At 35.1% G+C, this 19,858-nt stretch overlaps 1 protein-coding gene across 1 annotated transcript in view; it reads left to right on the top strand.

Moving 5' to 3' along the window:
• The window catches only part of TkR99D (Tachykinin-like receptor at 99D), a 279,312-nt gene that overhangs the window by 228,933 nt on the left and 30,521 nt on the right, over positions 1-19,858 (top strand). The gene's annotated exons all lie outside the window — the stretch shown is intronic.

Here is a 19,858-nt window from a genome sequence, read left to right on the forward strand (position 1 = left end):
TTTTTTTGCGAAACGAAAACGCCCTTAGTCTCTTCTAGAACAACACTCGTCAAATAATCCTAATGATCGTAATGATCCAGAATAATTTTTGTACGTATACTTTCAAAATATGTATTCAAACATTACTTACAGAGAGGCTAATATGTAATGTTAACAAAGTAAAGGCTTTATTTCCATTTTTTATACCCTCCACCATAGGATGGGGGGTATATTAACTTTGTCATTCCGTTTGTAACACAACGAAATATTGCTCTAAGACGTCATAAAGTATATATATTCTGGGTCGTGGTGAAATTCTGAGTCGGTCTGAGCATGTCCGTCCGTCCATCCGTCTAATGAAATCACGCTAACTTCCGAAACGAAACAAGCTATCGACTTGAAGCTTGGCACAAGTAGTTGATGTAGGTCGGATCGTATTGCAAATGGGCCATATCGGTCCACTTTTACGTATAGCCCCAATATAAACGGATCCCCAAATTTGGCTTGCCGATCCTCTAAGAGAAGCAAATTTCATCCGATCCGGCTGAAATTTGGTACATGGTGTTGGTATATGGGCTCTAACAACCGTGCAAAAACTGGTCCACATCAGTCCATAATTATATATAGCCCCCACATAAACCGATCCCCCGATTTGGCTTTCGGAGCCTCTAAGAGAAGCAAATTTCATCCTATCCGGCTGAAATTTCGTACATTGTGTTAGTATATGGTATTTAACAACCATGCAAAAATTGGTCCACATCGGTCCATAATTATATATAGCCCCCATATAAACCGATCCCCATATTTGGCTTGCGGAGCCTCTAAGAGAAGAAAATTTCATCCGATCCGGATGAAATTTTCTTCTCTTAGAGGCTCCGCAACTATGCAAAAATTGGTCCACATCAGTCCATAATTATATATAGCCCCCATATAAACCGATCCCCCGATTTGGCTTGCGAGTCCTCCAAGAGAAGCAAATTTCATCCGATATGCTAAAATTTTGTACATGGTGTTAGTATATGGTCTCTAATAACCATGCAAAAATTGGTCCACATATATAGCCCCCATATAAACCGATCCCCCGATTTGGCTTGCGAGGCCTCTAAGAGAAACAAATTTCATCCGATCCGGCTGAAATTTGGTACATGGTGTTAGTATATGGTCTCTAATAACCGTGCAAAAAGTGGTCCACATCGGTCCATAATTATATATAGCCCCCATATAAACCGATCTCCCGATTTGGCTTTCGGAACCTCTAAGAGAAGCAAATTTCATCCGATCCGGCTGAAATTTCGTACATTGTGTTAGTATATGGTATTTAACAACCATGCAAAAATTGGTCCACATCGGTCCATAATTATATATAGCCCCCATATAAACCGATCCCCATATTTGGCTTGCGGAGCCTCTAAGAGAAGAAAATTTCATCCGATCCGGATGAAATTTTCTTCTCTTAGAGGCTCCGCAACTATGCAAAAATTGGTCCACATCGGTCCATAATTATATATAGCCCCCATATAAACCGATCCCCCGATTTGGCTTGCGAGTCCTCCAAGAGAAGCAAATTTCATCCGATCATGCTAAAATTTTGTACATGGTGTTAGTATATGTTCTCTAATAACCATGCAAAAATTGGTCCACATCGGTCCATAATTATATATAGCCCCCATATAAACCGATCCCCCGATTTGGCTTGCGAGGCCTCTAAGAGAAACAAATTTCATCCGATCCGGCTGAAATTTGGTACATGGTGTTAGTATATGGTCTCTAACAACCATGCAAAAATTGGTCCACATCGGTCCATAATTATATATAGCCCCCATATAAACCGATCCCCCGATTTGGCTTGCGAGGCCTCTAAGAGAAGCAAATTTCATCCGATCATGCTGAAATTTGGTACATGGTGTTAGTATATGGTCTCTAATAACCATGCAAAAATTGGTCCACATCGGTCCATAATTATATATAGCCCCCATATAAACCGATCCCCCGATTTGGCTTGCGAGGCCTCTAAGAGAAACAAATTTCATCCGATCCGGCTGAAATTTGGTAAATGGTGTTAGTATATGGTCTCTAATAACCATGCAACCCCTTGCCTCCGGAGCCCCTTGGAAGAGCAAAATTCATCCGATTCGGTTAAAATTTGGTACGTGATGTTAGTATATGGTATCCACCAACCATGCAGGAATTGGTTCATATCAGTCCATAATTATATATAGCACCCATATAAACCGATCCCAAGATTTAACCTCCGGTGCCTTTTGGAGAAGCAAAATTCATCCGATCTGGTTGAAAATTTGAACGTAGTGGTAGGTAGTATATGATATTTAACAACCATGCCAAAAGTGGTCCATATCAGTCCATATCAGTCCATAATCATATATGGCCCCCATATAAACCGATCCCGAGATTTGGTTTTGGAGCCTCTTGGAGGAGTAAATTTCATCCGAGTCAGTTAAAATTTGGTACATTGTGCTAGTATATGGTCGTTAACAACCATGCCTAACTAGGTCCATATCAGTCTATAGTTATATATATCCCTCAGATAAATCGATTTCCAGTCACACAAAAATTGGTCCATATCAAGTTCATAATTGTATATAGCTTCCATATAAGCGACCCCCATATTTCAATTCTGGCTCTCTACGTACCGTGCAAAAAGTTCATATCGATTCGTTTGTCATTCCGTTTGTAACACATCGAAATATCGATTTCCGACTATATAAAGTATATATATTCTTGATCAGGGAGAAATTGTAAGACGATATAAGCATGTCCGTCTGTCTGTCTGTTGTAATCACGCTACAGCCTTCAATAATGGCGCTATCGTCCTAAAATTTGCCACAGATTCGTCTTTTGTTTGCAGGCAGGTCAAGTTCGAAGATGGATTATATCGGTCCAAGTTTTGATATAGTCCCCATATAAACCGACTTCCCGATTTGAGGTCTTGGCTTATAAAACCCGTACTTTTTTTTCAAATTTGCCTAAAATTGGAAATCTAGCGCTAGTTTAGTGTACCGAAAAAGGTGCCTATCGGTGCCATGTTTTGGTATAGCTTCCATATGGACATATTTCCCGATTTTGCTTCTTGGACGTCCAGAAAGTGTATTTTCTATCCGATTTGGCTGAAATTGAAAATTTAGAGGTATTTTAAGACCACAACTTGGTATGTCGAAAATGGGGGGTATCGGTCCATGTTTTGGTATAGCTCCCATATAGACCGATCCCCCGATTTTACATCTTGGGCTTCTATAATCCGTAGTTTTTACCCAATTTGCTTAAATTTGGAAATCTAAAGGGCGATACGGTCAAAATTTGGTCAATATAAACTTGACGTATTTCTTTCAATTTTGCATTTTAAAAACCTGAACACCTCTCATTTTGAAGGTGTGTGTGTGTAGAATATTGCTCCCATTTTGATATTGGAATTCACTCTTTAGTTGTCAAAATGCCGTCCAAGCAAGAAAAGCAGCGTATCAAAATTTTGCTCGCGCATCGCGAAAATCCGAACTACTCGCACGCAAAGCTGGCAAAATCGCTAAAAGTTGCCAAATCAACCGTTACAAATGTAATTAAAGTGTTTGGGGAACGTTTGTCGACAGCCAGGAAGTCTGTATCGGGGGGAAATCGAAAACCGGAAGCCGCTGAGACAACAAAGAGAGTTGCCGGTAGTTTCAAGCGAAACCCTAACCTCTCTCTCCGAGATGCCGCAAATAAGCTGGGTGTATCGTCTACAACCGTACATCGAGCCAAAAAACGAGCCGGACTATCGACTTACAAGAAGGTGGTGACTCCAAATCGCGATGATAAACAAAATACGACGGCCAAAGCGCGATCCCGGAGGCTGTACACGACGATGCTGACGAAGTTTGACTGCGTGGTAATGGACGACGAAACCTACGTCAAAGCTGACTACAAGCAGCTACCGGGACAGGAGTTTTATACAGCAAAAGGAAGGGGAAAGGTAGCAGATATTTTCAAGCACATAAAACTGTCAAAGTTCGCAAAGAAATATCTTGTTTGGCAAGCCATCTGTACCTGTGGCTTGAAAAGCAGCAATTTCATAGCCTCCGGGACTGTCAACCAAGAAATTTACGTGAAAGTGTGTTTGAATAAACGTCTGCTGCCTTTCCTGAAGAAACACGGTTGTTCCGTACTGTTTTGGCCGGATTTGGCATCATGCCATTACGGTAAAAAGGCCATGGAGTGGTACGCCGCCAACAACGTGCAGGTGGTTCCCAAGGACAAGAACCCTCCCAACACGCCAGAGCTCCGCCCAATTGAGAAATACTGGGCTATTGTCAAGCGGAACCTAAAGAAGACCAAAAAAACTGCTAAGGACGAGCAGCAGTTCAAGGCAAACTGGCTTTCTGCGGCGAAGAAGATGGACAAGGTGGCTGTACAAAATCTGATGGCAGATGTCAAACGTGAGGCCCGGCAATTCGGATTTGGAAAAGCGAAAGCCTAACTGAATATTTTTCCTGAATTTTATACTAATTGAACTTGAAAAAGAAATTTAATTTGATTTTTTAAATAAACGTTTTCACCGATTTACACGCGTTTTCCCTTGACCAAATTTTGACCGTATCACCCTTTGGAGGTATTCTAGGAAAATAAAGAGATGTGCCGAAAATGGTGATTATCGGACCATGTTTTGATATAGCCTCCATATTGACCAATCTCCCGATTTTACTTCTTGGGCTTATAGCTTGTGGTCGTTAGCGTGATTTCAACAGACGGACGGCCATGCTCAGAATTTCACCATGACCCAGAATATATATACTTTATGGGGTCTTAGAGCAATATTTCGATGTGTTACAAACGGAATGACATGGTGGAGGGTAAAAAAATTATCCTTATTTTAAAAAAATGTGTCCTTAATATTTTGTAAATTTCGCATTCTAAAATTTAGGTTGCGTAATCTTTAAGATCACGTAAATATTTCTTTGAGTGTAGGTTTGGTTTAGGGTATGATATAGTCGGACCCACTCGACTTTCTACTTTACTCACTTGCTTTTTGGAAATTTTAATCATGTTAAAAAACATGACGTGACCATGTTAGTTTTGTTTTCAAACTGGGCTTCTTGATTTAAACAAATTAAAAAAATTATTTCAAACCCATGACCAAAACCAATTTCCTCTAGGTTTTTGCCGTTGACATCTCTTTACACCTTACATCAAAACAATTCTTAATGGCATTAATTTTTCTACGTGTACCTACCTACAAAATATATGCATTACTTACCTGTGTATACAAAGTAGCCTCCATTCAATCATCATCACTATGACTTTAAAGCACTCGATTCATCATCATTATCGTCTTCTTTTGCTTCTTCATGCCGGTTCGTGCTACCTTGCACTCTCAATGTTTGTTAACAGTCGACTTTATTTAGATTATGGTTACACTGTTTCACTGTTGTGGCTTCACGGCCAGATGTCAGACATTTTCAGGAGCATTTTTAATGCTCACCACCCTCCTAAGTAGGGCAAAGTAGTCGCAAAGTAGTGTAGTGGTTACTGCAGTATGGCTTAGTTAAATTAAGTCTGTCTGTCTGTCCGTGTACATTAAAGTAAATATTCTTTGAATTGTATAACATTTTGTAATGCTTCAGATGATCCACTATTTTGCAAACATCGAAAAATATTTAAGGAAAATAAATAAGATCGTGCTAATATATCTAAGAATCCTTGGAGACAATTTAGTATTTGAATTTTCTTAGAAGAAATTCTAAGAACTAAGAACTTTTATATGAATAGGGAAAAACCATCGAAATTCCAACAAACACGATTCTAGGGCTTGTGTTCAATTTGATGGAATAGTCCGCGAATGGCTTTGATTTTAGAAACATAAATGAATTTTAAATATTCCACCGAAATTTTCTTTTGATTGACAGATATACTTACGGTATGGTCACTCTGGGCAAATACACAGAAAAAATTTCACGAAAAATTTTTCCAATTAAAATTTCAATTGAGTTTTAAAAAATATTCAATTAAAAAATTTAAATGATTCAGCAAACTTTCTAATTGAAACAAAAATCAATCACTAAAATTAATAGTATCAATTAATTTATTAATTGGATCAATTAGTTTTTTAATTGACTTTCAATTAATTTTTAGTATATACTATCATTTCGGTGATTGCAGACATTTCAATTAAAAAATTAATCGGATCAATTAATTTCGTGGTTGAATCCAGGGATCCGGAGCGTGGAGCGGAGCGGAGCAAGCCCTTTTTTTGCCGGAGCGGGAGCGGCATTTCTAAAATCCGGAGCGGAGCGGGAGCGGAGCGGTTTCCAAATGAAAAACCACTCCGCTCCGAATAAAATATTACTTGAATGAAATGTGTAACTTTGAAATTACACTGTGTAGGTAATTTCAAATTTAGCTAGTACTTAGCGTAGTGTGAGTAAACGTTTAAAATATACGATATGTATTTTTGTACGTACGTACATTGGGGAAAACACAACGTGTTTTTTAGTAATTGTTTTCAAAAAACGGCAAATGTCAAAATATATATCTAGTATGTGTTGTAAAAGTAACAACAGTACTTTCGATCAATTTCATCCCGTATTACTACAAAGATGTTTGTAATGAACGTCAAATAAATGCAATTAAACGATCTTATTTATATTTAATTTTTTAGTTTTCTACACTGAAAAAAATATTGTCGTGAAGTCAAAGATTCCATGTCCTTAGAATAAGAATGCAAATTTTGCTTAACATGGAAGACGCATTTCTCTAAAATAAAGTTTTTTATACCCATCACCATAGAATGGTGACGGGGGTATAATAAGTTTGTCATTCCGTTTGTAACACATCGAAATGTCGATTTCCGACAATATAAAGTATATATATTCTTGATCAGGGACCTCCTGACCTCCATATAAACCGACCTCCTGATTTGGGGTCTTGGGCTTATATAAATCGTATTTTTTATCCAATTTGCCTGAAATTTGAAATCTGGAGGTATTTTATGACCGTAAAGAGGTGTGCCAAAAATGGTGAGTATCGGTCCATGTTTTGGTATAGCCCCCATATAGACCGATCTCCCGATTTTACTTCTTGGGCTTATAGAAACCGCAGTTTTTATTCAATTTACCTGAAATTGGAAATCTAGAGGTATTGTAGGACCACAAATACGTGTGCCAAAAATTTGAGTATCGGTCCATGTTTTGGTATGGTCCCCATATAAAACGACCTCCCGATTTGGGGTCTTGGGCTTATAGAAAGCGTATTTTTTATCCAATTTGTCTGAAATTGGAAATCTAGGGGTATTTTCGGACCATAAAGAGGTGTGCTGAAAATGGTGAGTATCGGTCCATATTTTGGTATAGCCCCCATATAGACCGATTTCCCGATTTTACTTCTTGGGCTTCTAGAATCCGAAGTTTTTATCCTATTTGCCTGAAATTGGAAATCTAGAGGTATTTTCGGGTCATAAAGAGGTGTGCCGAAAACGGTGAGTAGCGGTCCATGTTTTAGTATATCCCCCATAAGAACGATCTCCCGATTTAACTCCTTGGGTTTCTAGAAACCGTAATTTTTATCTGATTTGCCTGAAATTGTAGATATTCTGGTATTTTAGGCTCGGTCCATTTGGTAATGCCTCCATATAGACCGACTTCACTTGAATTGCTTGAAACTCAATGTAAAATTTCCGGATTTTACTTCTACATATTTAAGATTTCAAATCAAGACGCTATTTTATAATTTTCTTGCACACTTACAAGAGATGTTAATGATTCATCTAAAACTCAAACAAAAATGGTTCTTATAAATCCAGAATCTGATATAGTCCTCATAGGTGAAATCTTTAAATTTATCTTCGGGAAGTGTCCTCAAGTCCTCAAGCCCTCCTAAAATTTCAAAGGAAACCCTAATATTTGGTTCATGGTGGTGGGTATTTAAGGTTCGGCCCGGCCGAACTTAGTGCTGTATATACTTGTTTTCTTGTCCAAAAGGCAATAAACTTTTGAATGAAGTTGTAATGTCCTTATAATTAAGTGATTTTACTTAAGAATGTGTATCATAACATGAAATATACAATTTTTGAGGTAAGGTCAACGTGACTTTAATAATAAGAAAAATTCTTTAAAATTAATAAAATTGTCTTTAAATTTGTTTCCTTTTTGCATCTTGCCTACAAAGCAAAAAATCGTTAAAAAATAAGACATGTTTTTCAACACTTTATTTTAAAGACGCGAAACATAGCATAATTTCTACTGGAAGTCGAGTCTTAATATGGAAAAAAAATAACTCGTTAACTCGTTTTTAAAGGATTTTGATAACAACTGACGAAAAAATAAAAAATTAACATATGCTTCCTAGAATGCTTCCTTTAACGAAGTCAAAATGGATTTAATATTTCTGAAAAAATCTTCAAAATTAATAAAATATTTCAACACATTGTTTTAAAGTCATTATACCCTAAACCACATAGTGGTTAGGGTATAACAAGTTTGATCTGCCAAAAAACGTGCCTACAAGAAATATTGATTTTAGACCCCATAAAATATATACCGATCGACTCAGAGTCGATCTAGCGCTTGGCGTCCGTCCGTCTGTCCATGTATTTGTTGTTCACAGGATTTCGGTCGCAATTATTAACCGATTTTGGTGAAATTTGGTACAGGGAGTTTTTTTGGGCACAAGGACGAACGTTATTGAATTTGGAAGAAATCGGATCAAATTTAGATATAGCTCCCATATATATGTATTGCCCGATTTCGACAAATGGGGTCACAATGCACTTTTTTTACTAACCGATCGTCGTCAAATTTAGCACAAAATAATCTTCTGTATCACCCTTTAAGTCTGAAAATTTCATCGAAATCGGTTCAGATTTAGATATAGGTCCCATATATATGTATCGCCCGATTTTGTCAAATTAGGTCATAAAACCCTTATTTATCAACCGATCTTACTCAAAGTTGGTTAAATATAATCTTCTATAGCACTAACTATATGTGCAAAAAATCATCGAAATCGGTTCAGATTTAGCTATAGCTCCCATATATATGTACCGCCCGATTTTTCTTCATTTGGCTATAAAACCCTTATTTATCAACCGATCTTACCCAAATGTGGCTAAATGTAGTCTTCTATAGCACTAACTATATGTGCAAAAAATCATCGAAATCGGTTCAGATTTAGCTATAGCTCCCATATATATGTATCGCCCGATTTTGTCAAATTAGGTCATAATACCCTTATTTATCAACCGATCTTACTCAAAGTTGGCGAAATGTAATCTTCTATAGCACTAACTATATGTGCAAAAAATCATCGAAATCGGTTCAGATTTAGCTATAGCTCCCATATATGTACCGCCCGATTTTTCTAAATAAAATAAAACTCAATTGAACAAATAATACAATGTTTGTACTATAATTTTCTCGAAGAGGAGCGTGGAGCGGAGCGGAGCGGAGCGATTTTTTTTTTCTCGGAGCGGAGCGAGGAGCGGAGCGGTTTTTTTTCTCCGGAGCGGGAGCGGAGCGGAGCGAAAAAAATGGACCGCTCCGGATCCCTGGTTGAATCAGAAAAAAAATTTTTGTGTGTAGTCGACAGAAATCAAAAAGAATTCGTCGCCACGGTCACACCAGCAAATATTTGTAGCTCATATTGGATACATTACATAACGATAAAAGAATTTTCTCAAAACTCTATTCAGATATTTCGAAAGTGCCACTGGAAAAAATTTGACACTCATTTTGGGCAAATATTTGCCTAGTGTGAATATACCCTTAATCCATTTATTTGAATTTAAAACTAAGATACCAAAGAAATGTCGTATATCAATACTGAATAAAAAGCTTAGTATTTTTGATATACCAATAAACAATATTAACTTATTATCAGTGTTGCCAGTATTGGGGATCTTTTTCCCCAAAATTGAGGATATTTTTTAGTATATGGGAAAGAAATTTTTGAATTGGGGACTTGGGGTATGAATGGGGAATTTCCATGAATTTGGAGAATTTTGTGGGAATTTTTTTTTCGAAATTTAGGTTGCATGAAAGAAAGATTACATTAGATAAATACTTCTTTATACCGTCCACCATAGGATGGGGGTATATTAATTTTGTCATTCCGTTTGTAACACATCGAAATATTGGTCTAAAACCCCATAAAGTGTATATATTCTGGATCGTGGTGAAATTCTGAGTCGATGTAGCTATGTCCGTCCGTCCGTCTGTCTGTCCGGCTGTCCGTCCGTCTGTGGAAATCACGCAAATTTCCGAACGAAACAAGCTATCGACTTGAAACTTGGCACAAGTAGTAGTTATTGATGTAACATAGGTCAGATGCAGCGTTGCCAGAATTGTTTCACCAAAAACCGCTAGATTTGCCCAAAAAAATAGCTAAAAAAAGCTAAAAAATGCTAAAAATAGCTAGAAAAAAAGCTAATTTTTTTGTATCAAAAGTCACATTTTTGATTGAAATTTAACAAACTTAAAGGCTTTATTTCACTTACAATGCATATTATTTTCATTTTAATTCCACTTCTGTGAGACTGTAACAATATCTAAGGCATATTAGCTCTGTTTGCGTATTCGATACATTTTGATTACTATCACAAATTTTTTACTGGAAGTCCTTCGTTTTTTGGGAGCTACCTTCCCAACACCTCTATTTTATTTACTTGTTATTTTAAAATATTAAATGATCTAAGCATGCTTTGGATTTGGTAAAAAAATGATTTGTCATTTTTTTAAATAAAATTTTAGTTTGGTTTTGAAATTGTGAAAAAATCGAAATACATTACTTTTATTTAAATTGTAGAAAATACCTATAGTTTACATTTCCCAGTAAAAACATCTTCTATTTTTGAACGCTATTTTGGTTTGTGGTTAAGATGCAAAAACTCCTCACATTTAAAGACTATTTCATTAATTCTTCCTTCTTTCATGAAAACATACCCATTTTTAAGTTGAATCACTTAATTATAAGGACAAAACGACTTTATCGTCTTTTGGACAAGGAAAACAGTTTATATAAAAGAAATTCACAAATGCTATTATAACCAAAATTCGCGTTCGTATTTTAAGGAGACGACAATATTTTTTCAGTGCACAAAGCTATTCACATCTACTATTTTAATTTAGTAATATCGTAATAACTTTAGAATATTATAATAACATAAAAAGGATAAACGAGTCAAATGATAATATTCCCAACAATTTACTGACAGTTTATCTAACAAATTTGTATGGTAATAGTAGATTTAAAGTTTACGATAACTTTTTTGTATATAATGAAAAAACTTTACAACAAGGTGTGTTTGCTACAAAAATGCCCGCATAATGGCTGGACTCATTATTAATGTTTCAACTGAGCTTTGAAATATGTGGAAACCCTTATACTTGCATCAAGGCTTATATAAAAACGCCGATTTATCCATATTTCAATAGAAACATGTCGAAAATAAAAAAAGCCAAAAATAGCTAAAAGGGTCATGAAAAAAAGCCAGAAAAAAAGCTAAAAGCTAAATGCATTTTTTTCCCGCTAAACGTCTTCAAAAAAAGCCAAATCTAGCGGGAAAAAAGCTAAATTGGCAACGCTGGTCAGATGGTATTGCTAATGGGCCATATCGGACCACGTTTTCGTATAGCCCCCATATAAACCGACCTCCAGAATTGACTTGAAGATCCTCTTGGAGGAGCAAATTTCATCCGATCCGGTTGAAATTTGGTACGTGCCACTATGGGCGGAAATTGAAAATTTGCGGCAAAATTTATTTACAATCAATTTAGTATCGTCAAACATGGTATATAAAGGGTGATTTGTTAAGAGCTTGATAACTTTTTTTTTAAATAAAATTTGCAAAATCTCATCGGTTCTTTATTTGAAACGTTAGATTGGTCCATGACATTTACTTTTTGAAGATAATTTCATTTAAATGTTGACCGCGGCTGCGTCTTAGGTGGTCCATTCGGAAAGTCCAATTTTGGGCAACTTTTTCGAGCATTTCGGCCGGAATAGCCCGAATTTCTTCGGAAATGTTGTCTTCCAAAGCTGGAATAGTTGCTGGCTTATTTCTGTAGACTTTAGACTTGACGTAGCCCCACAAAAAATAGTCTAAAGGCGTCAAATCGCATGATCTTGGTGGCCAACTTACCGGTCCATTTCTTGAGATGAATTGTTCTCCGAAGTTTTCCCTCAAAATGGCCATAGAATCGCGAGCTGTGTGGCATGTAGCGCCATCTTGTTGAAACCACATGTCAACCAAGTTCAGTTCTTCCATTTTTGGCAACAAAAAGTTTGTTAGCATCGAACGATAGCGATCGCCATTCACCGTAACGTTGCGTCCAACAGCATCTTTGAAAAAATACGGTCCAATGATCCCACCAGCGTACAAACCACACCAAACAGTGCATTTTTCGGGATGCATGGGCAGTTCTTGAACGGCTTCTGGTTGCTCTTCACTCCAAATGCGGCAATTTTGCTTATTTACGTAGCCATTCAACCAGAAATGAGCCTCATCGCTGAACAAAATTTGTCGATAAAAAAGCGGATTTTCTGCCACTGATTTTGGTAATAAAATTCAATGATTTGCAAGCGTTGCTCGTTAGTAAGTCTATTCATGATGAAATGTCAAAGCATACTGAGCATCTTTCTCTTTGACACCATGTCTGAAATCCCACGTGATCTGTCAAATACTAATGCATGAAAATCCTAACCTCAAAAGAATCACCCTTATATCTTATCAAAATCAAATGTTACCAATAAAAAGGGAGTCAATCCCCCTTATTCCAGGTGCGTTACTATAGAGGAGTCGAAATTTTAATTCCACTTGCAATACTATAGAATATACTCTTAAATGGAGTTTAATATCCCGAGAAAAAATTGAGAGATCTAATTTGATACAATTAGATATGAGTAGATCCGAAAAATGGTAAGGTCTAATCATATCTAATTACTATGGAATTAGATCTGATCAGATCTCAAAATTGGCCTAGATCTAATGTCTTAGATGTAATTATATCTGTCCCTATATATTATTGGATCTGATGTTAGATCTGGTCATATATGAAATGATATACATTTATATCTAATTCTATCTCATCATATGTTGGTATATCTGCTTATATCTAAAGGGGCCAATTTTGAGATCTAATCATATCTGATTAGATCCCTCAATTTTTACACGGGATATATTATTATATATAGATATAGCTCCATATATATGTATCGCCCGATTTCGACAAATGAGACCATGCTGTGCTTATTTACTACCCGATTGTTTTCAAATTTAACACAAAGTAATTTTTTTATTGCAAATGGGCCATATCGAACCACGTTTACGTATAGCCCTCATATAAACCGACCTCCAGAATTGTCTTGAGGATCCTCTTGGCGGAGCAAATTTCATCCGATCCGGTTGAAATTTGGTACACACAAAACATTTTTTTTCTGATTCAATCACGAAATTAATTGATCCAATTAATTTTTAATTGAAATGTCTTCAATCACACAAATGATAGTATCAATTAAAAAATTAATTGAGGGTCAATTAAAACGTTAATTGATCCAATTAAAAAATTAATTGATACTATTATTTTTGTGATTGATTTTTGCTTCAATTAAAAAATTTGTTGAATCAATTAAATTTTTAATTGAATATTTTTTAAAACTCAATTAAAATTTTAATTGGAAAAATTTTCGTGAAATTTTTTTGTGTGTACGTGATCTAAGTATATGACCTCTAATACCCATGCGAAAATTTCTCCATATCGGTCCATTATTTATTTATAGCCCCCATATAAACCGATCCCCACATTTGACCTCCGGACCCTCTTGGAGGAGCAAATTTCATCCGATTTGGTTAAAATTTTGTACATTATATTAGTATAACAACCATGCAAAAATTGCTCCACATCGGTCCATAATTGTATATAGCGCCCATATTAACTGACCTCCAGAATTGACTTGCGGATACTCTTGGAGGAGCAAATTTCATGCGATTCGGTTGAAATTTTCTATGTTGCGTAAGTATATGTATCCATATCTGACCAAAATTATATATAGCCCCCATATAAACCGATCCCCAGATTTGACCTCCAGAGCCTCTTGGAGGAGCAAATTTCGTTCGATTCGTTTCAAATTTTGTACGTTATTTTAGTATACAGTATATTAGTATATGGTCGGGAGCCACCGTGGTGCAATGGTTAGCATGCCCGCCTTGCATACACAAAGTCGTGGGTTCGATTCCTGCCCACGAACACCAAAAAGTTTATCAGCGGTGGATTATCCCACCTCAGTAATGCATTTTTGACATTTCTGAGTGTTTCAAAGCTTCTCTAATTGCACTGCAATGTGAAACGCCGTTCGGGCTCGGCTATAAAAAGTAGGTCCCTTGTCATTGAGCTTAATATGGAATCGGGTAGCACTCAGTGATAAGAGAGAAGTTCACCAATGTGGTATCACAATGGACTGAATAGTCTAAGTGAGCCTGATACATCGGCCTGCCACCAAACCTAACCTAACCTAGCGGGATTTCATCACGGACGGACGGACGGACATCCTTAGATCGACTCAGAATTTCACCATGACCCAGAATATGTATACTTTATGGGGTCTACGAGCAATATTTCGATGTGTTACAAACGGAATGACAAAGTTAATATATCCCCCATCCTATGGTGGAGGGTATAAAAAAGGAACACTGCTACAGATGTTTGTTCATTTATTAAGTGCGCAAAACTTAAAATTAAATATGAAGTTTGCCTTAAAGGTTTTCTTTGGCTCGAAATCAATACCAAAATAATTAAGGTAAACACAAAATCTTTGAAACTTTATAAATTTTTTGTTCAGTGTCGGTAGTCAACAGTTTTCATTCCATAAATATCTACGTTCATAGATAAGTGATTCAGTTCTTTAAATTCTAAAAATGAAATAATTGCTGGTCTTGCATTTGTTTTTTTACAAACAAAATGCAATGGTATGCCAATGTCTCAAAATTTCATAGAATTATATTTTACAAAATATTCCCAGGTTGGTATTTCACATTAAGTCAATGTTAAATCATTCACTTGTTAGCACTTAAAGCTAAATAAACCTGATACGATAGATTTTCTTTCTCGAATTATTAGAAGAGAAATGTTATCGAAATCCAAGGCTATGAATTCCTTAGTAATTGATGACCAAATCAAAACCAATTCAGTGTGTATGTGTAATAAACTGAATAAATTGATGTTGATTTTTAGTCAGTCACCGCCCCCACCCCCCTCAAAGACATTTTCCTCAAGCATAGAATTGCCAACAACATTCCAACCTCCAAAAAGAGATGAACAAAAATAAAAGAGAGCACCCATTCATATCTCATCTGTCACGTAAGGCAAATAAAACCTTCACTCACAAAGAAAAACCTGTAGATTATCGGAGACAATTTTTTTTGTATATGTGTGTGTGTGTGTGCGTTTGTTTGACATACGTAGTTGTATTCATTGCATGTTTTTCAGTGATATGGAGTATCTTCAGTCAAACGTGAAGGCCAAAGGGAAACCTTAGTGACTGAAATACATGACATTTTTAGATAGAGTAGTTATGCTTTTTTTTGCTACAAACATTTCGTATATCCTCGTCATGACCAACTACCACATCACCCTGTACTCATTAAATGGGTCTAGAGGAATTTCAGAAATGTTTTTTTGCCAAAATGTTGACGTTTTCTGCAAATATTCCATTACCAGGTATCGTTAAGAAGACTCGTACATTTTATTTTCATGTGGAATGCAAATGTTAGCTTAATTTTACTGTATGGGGAAATTTTAAAGAAAAATTGCATGAATTCCTCCCGTGCTTGAATGGTGAAGTGCTTGAATGGTGAAAAAACAGTAGAAGTAGAAGTAACCCAAATTATATTGTTTAGATATGTAAGATGGGCAATCGGGACAAAAGCTGTGATGCGCTGTGGAGACGTATACCTCTTTACCGATGTTCGAGTGGACTGTATGTGGAGCAAGTCGCTGAAGTCGACTTCCGAGACGCAAGGGGCTTCAATAATAAAGAGGAATTCAATATTTGAATACGTTTTAATGTGTAAATGTAAGTGGCTAAGTTATCTTCTTTCACTTGCCAAGAAATATTCCAATAATAATTGACTATTCACAATAACGCACTGTGGTCTTAAAACTAGAGTAATTCATTGTATCTTTGATTATTCAAACCTAATAATTAATATACAAGATATAACATGAAACATGTAAGTCTAAACTTGTAAGTTTAGACAATATATAAAAGTTAATTCGATCAAATACTTTCCTACCAAATAAAATTTTAGAGCAAACGATCAACGTTTGGAAATTTCTTTGCACGGTAAAACAAAAAGTATTCATGGCCATAAGTTCGGTCAGGCCGAATCTTATGTACTGTCCACCAAGGTTCGCCTAGAAAGCTCTACTAAAGATTGTCATATAGTTGGGTTGTCTTAACCTAAAAAAAACTCTCTATTTCACTAAAGCCAATTTAACTTTATTTGAGTTCATGGAATTATTATGTTTGGAGAAAGTTTCCTCTACTCTAATAATTTTTTGCGTACATTAGTTAAATTCACTAAAACCGAGGAAAAAATATACACAAATGAAGCATAAAGATTAACTAAATTCGTGTCTTCCACAAAATAGTTCAGCATTTCTTTAAATTTGCAAATTTTACTACAAATGCGTTCAGCATGAACTTCGTATGTCACTAAAGACATTCTTGCAATTGTGTACTCCAATTTTTTCCTTGAAACTACAAATTTTTCTTTAACAAGTGAAAAAACTTAATTATGTCTAATAAATTTTCTTGAATTTGTCGAAAAATATTTACTTATTTTAATGATATCGGCGTGATGCCAGCGTTTGTAATACTGTTTAGTTAAAATTTTCTAAAACTTTTCAAAATTAACCGAAAGTTTTTTTCCTGGTGCGTTCACTGTTTTCTCAGTGTATGGAAGCAGATTATTTACTTACATAAAACAATTAAGTTCTTGCTCGGTTTACAAGAAGTAGCCTTTAAATAGTGATGAACCTGTACTAGAGGACCAAATTTCAACCGGATTGGATGAACCCAGCAAAAAAAAGCGTCGCCCAAAAAGTAGTGAAAATGTTCTTTTTGGATCCAGAAGTGGTGAAAAATTGGCGCAGAAGCGATGAATTTAACATGGGCTTTTGTCATATGACGTATGTCCACCATTTTAACAAACGTTTCACTGAATTTGCATCACTTCTTAAGGTGTGATCCGAATTCAATGTTTTGGATGTAAATTATAAAATTGTGTCATATTTTCACAAATAAATACTTTTTATAATTTTTATGATTTTTAATTCATTCTAACGCTTATCTAAAACGTTTGACTTCAAATATTTTCAAAAATTTGCAATTTTTCTAGAATGGATTTAGAATTTTTTTTCGACAAAATTTAAATAATTTGTACCATTTTATTAATTCTTTCCCTCTTTTTAAACTATTTGAAACAAAAAAAAATAAAATTTCTTATTAAAAACATACGAAAAAATTAGTTTTAAACAAGTATATACGGCCGTAAGTTCGGCCAGGCCGAAGCTTATGTAACCTCCACCATGGATTGCGTACAAACTTCTACTGAAGACTGTCATTCACAATCGAATTACTTGGGTTGCGGTAACTTTTGCCGATGACAAGGTATCTTCAAACTTACTAATACCGTAATATGTGGTATAAATATATTACGTAGTCCATACGTGGTATATATTAAACTTAAAATTGCCAATTAAATACGTATATAATTAAGTTTGACAAAATTTTCTATAGAAATAAAATTTTGACAACATTTTCTATAGAAGTAAAATTTGGACAAAATTTTCTATAGAAATACGATTTTAACAAAATTTTCTATAGAAATAACATTTTTACAAAATTTTCTATAGAAATAACATTTTTACAAAATTTTCTATAGAAATAAAATTTTTACAAATTTTTAAATCTTTTGAAAATTTTGTACAAATTTTTGACAACATTCCCTATAGAATTAAAATTTTGACAACATTTTCTACAGAAATAAATTTTTGCCAAAATTTTCTATAGAAATAAAATTTGACAACATTTTCTATAGGAATAAAATTTCGACAAAATTTTCTATAGAAATAAAATTTTGACAAAATTTTCTATACACTGTTAGAAAAATATGTTTTTCATATGTTTCGATATAAACAAAATGTGTTTCGGGCACAATTTTTAAACACAATATATTTAAGTGCAAACATGTAAAGTTCTCAAACTAACACTAAATGTTTGGAACACATATGTTAATATGTTAGAATATATTATGTTTGGGGCATGCATGTTTCATAAAAATTATATGTGTGAATGTAAACATATATAAATTTACAAACTTCGAGTAAACATATATATGTTGTGATATTTTATTCAGAGAGCGACAGAGAGAGAGAGAGAGTATAGAGAAAGAAATAGAGATAAAAACCGGGAGGGTTGACGAAAGATATCAAATTAACACAGCGAGAGAATCGAAAGAGAGCAATTTCTGTGAAACCGCTTATATATATTGTTTCGGAAACTGCTTTATGATAAGGCCAAAAATTTTATACGCTTAAGTCTAAATATTATTTAATTTAAGTCTAAATATTATTTAATTTGTGTATATTATAAAATTATTTATGTATGTTTATACTCGACCCCACGTTCTTCCTTTGTTAGAGTTTTTGAATTCCTTCCAAAATATCAAACTTTTATACCAACACCAGTGTTTTATTACAAAATTGTTATTTTTGCAATAAAAAAATAATATTTTATCCAAAAGCTCAGTCCATTTCGTTTATATCAAGCACTGTTTCTGACTGTAAATCTTTAATAACCCACATTTCGAAGTTTCATTATAAAAATTTAATATAGTATAAATATAAATGTGTATATTAAAAAAAAAACAATTGGTGTTTGGTCGGAGCAGGGATTGAACCCACGACCCTTTGCATGTACGGCAGACATGCTAACCACTGCTCCACGTTGCCAACACATGTATGTTTCTGTTAAATAATGTTATGTTTGCATGGGCTCGTGGGCGCTGCAAACTATGCTATATAAATGTAACTTATAACGATAATTGTCTTCTGGTGCCTATAACAGCTACGTTGCTCAGTGGTAGTGTGTTGGCTTACAAACTGTATGGTCCTCGGTTCGATTATCAGTCCAGGCGAAAGGTAAAATTTAAAAAATTATAAAATTGAATAATTTCTTCAACATTATTTGTATTACAGAAAAAGGTGCCAAGAACTAAAAAATTTCGTGGAAGTGAAAATTATGTTAGGGAATGAGCACAATCTTCTTTGGGGAAAATTCTTCCAAGCATATAATATTTTTGGCTCAAAGTGCTTCCAAAAATAGAATATGTTCACATAAAACAAACGTATTAATGTTTCGGCAGTATCCAATAATATATGTGCTTCCTGCAAAATATGTTTGGAACATATGTTAGAGAGGCGATTTTTTTTGAGGGTGTAGAAATAAAATTTTGCTAGATTATTTTTGCTTTTGAGTGGCAACCATGATTATGAACCGATATGGACCAATTTTTGTGTGATTGGGGATCGGCTAAATATAACTATAGACCGACATGGACCAATTTTGGCATGGTTATTAGCGGCCATATATTAACACCACGTTGCAAATTTCAACCGGATCGGATGAATTTTGCTCGTCCAAGTGGCTCCGGAGTTCAAATCTGGGGATCGGTTTATATAGGGGCTATATATAATTATGGACTGATATGGATTTGTGAATGGTTCTTAGAGACTATTACTAATACCATGTACCAAATTTCAGCCGGATCGGATAAAATTTGCTTCTCTTAGAGGATCCGCAAACCAAATCTGGGAATCGGGTTATATGGGGGCTATAT

Source organism: Haematobia irritans, chromosome 1 (assembly GCF_050003625.1).
Source record: "Haematobia irritans isolate KBUSLIRL chromosome 1, ASM5000362v1, whole genome shotgun sequence".
Lineage (NCBI taxonomy): Eukaryota > Metazoa > Arthropoda > Insecta > Diptera > Muscidae > Haematobia > Haematobia irritans.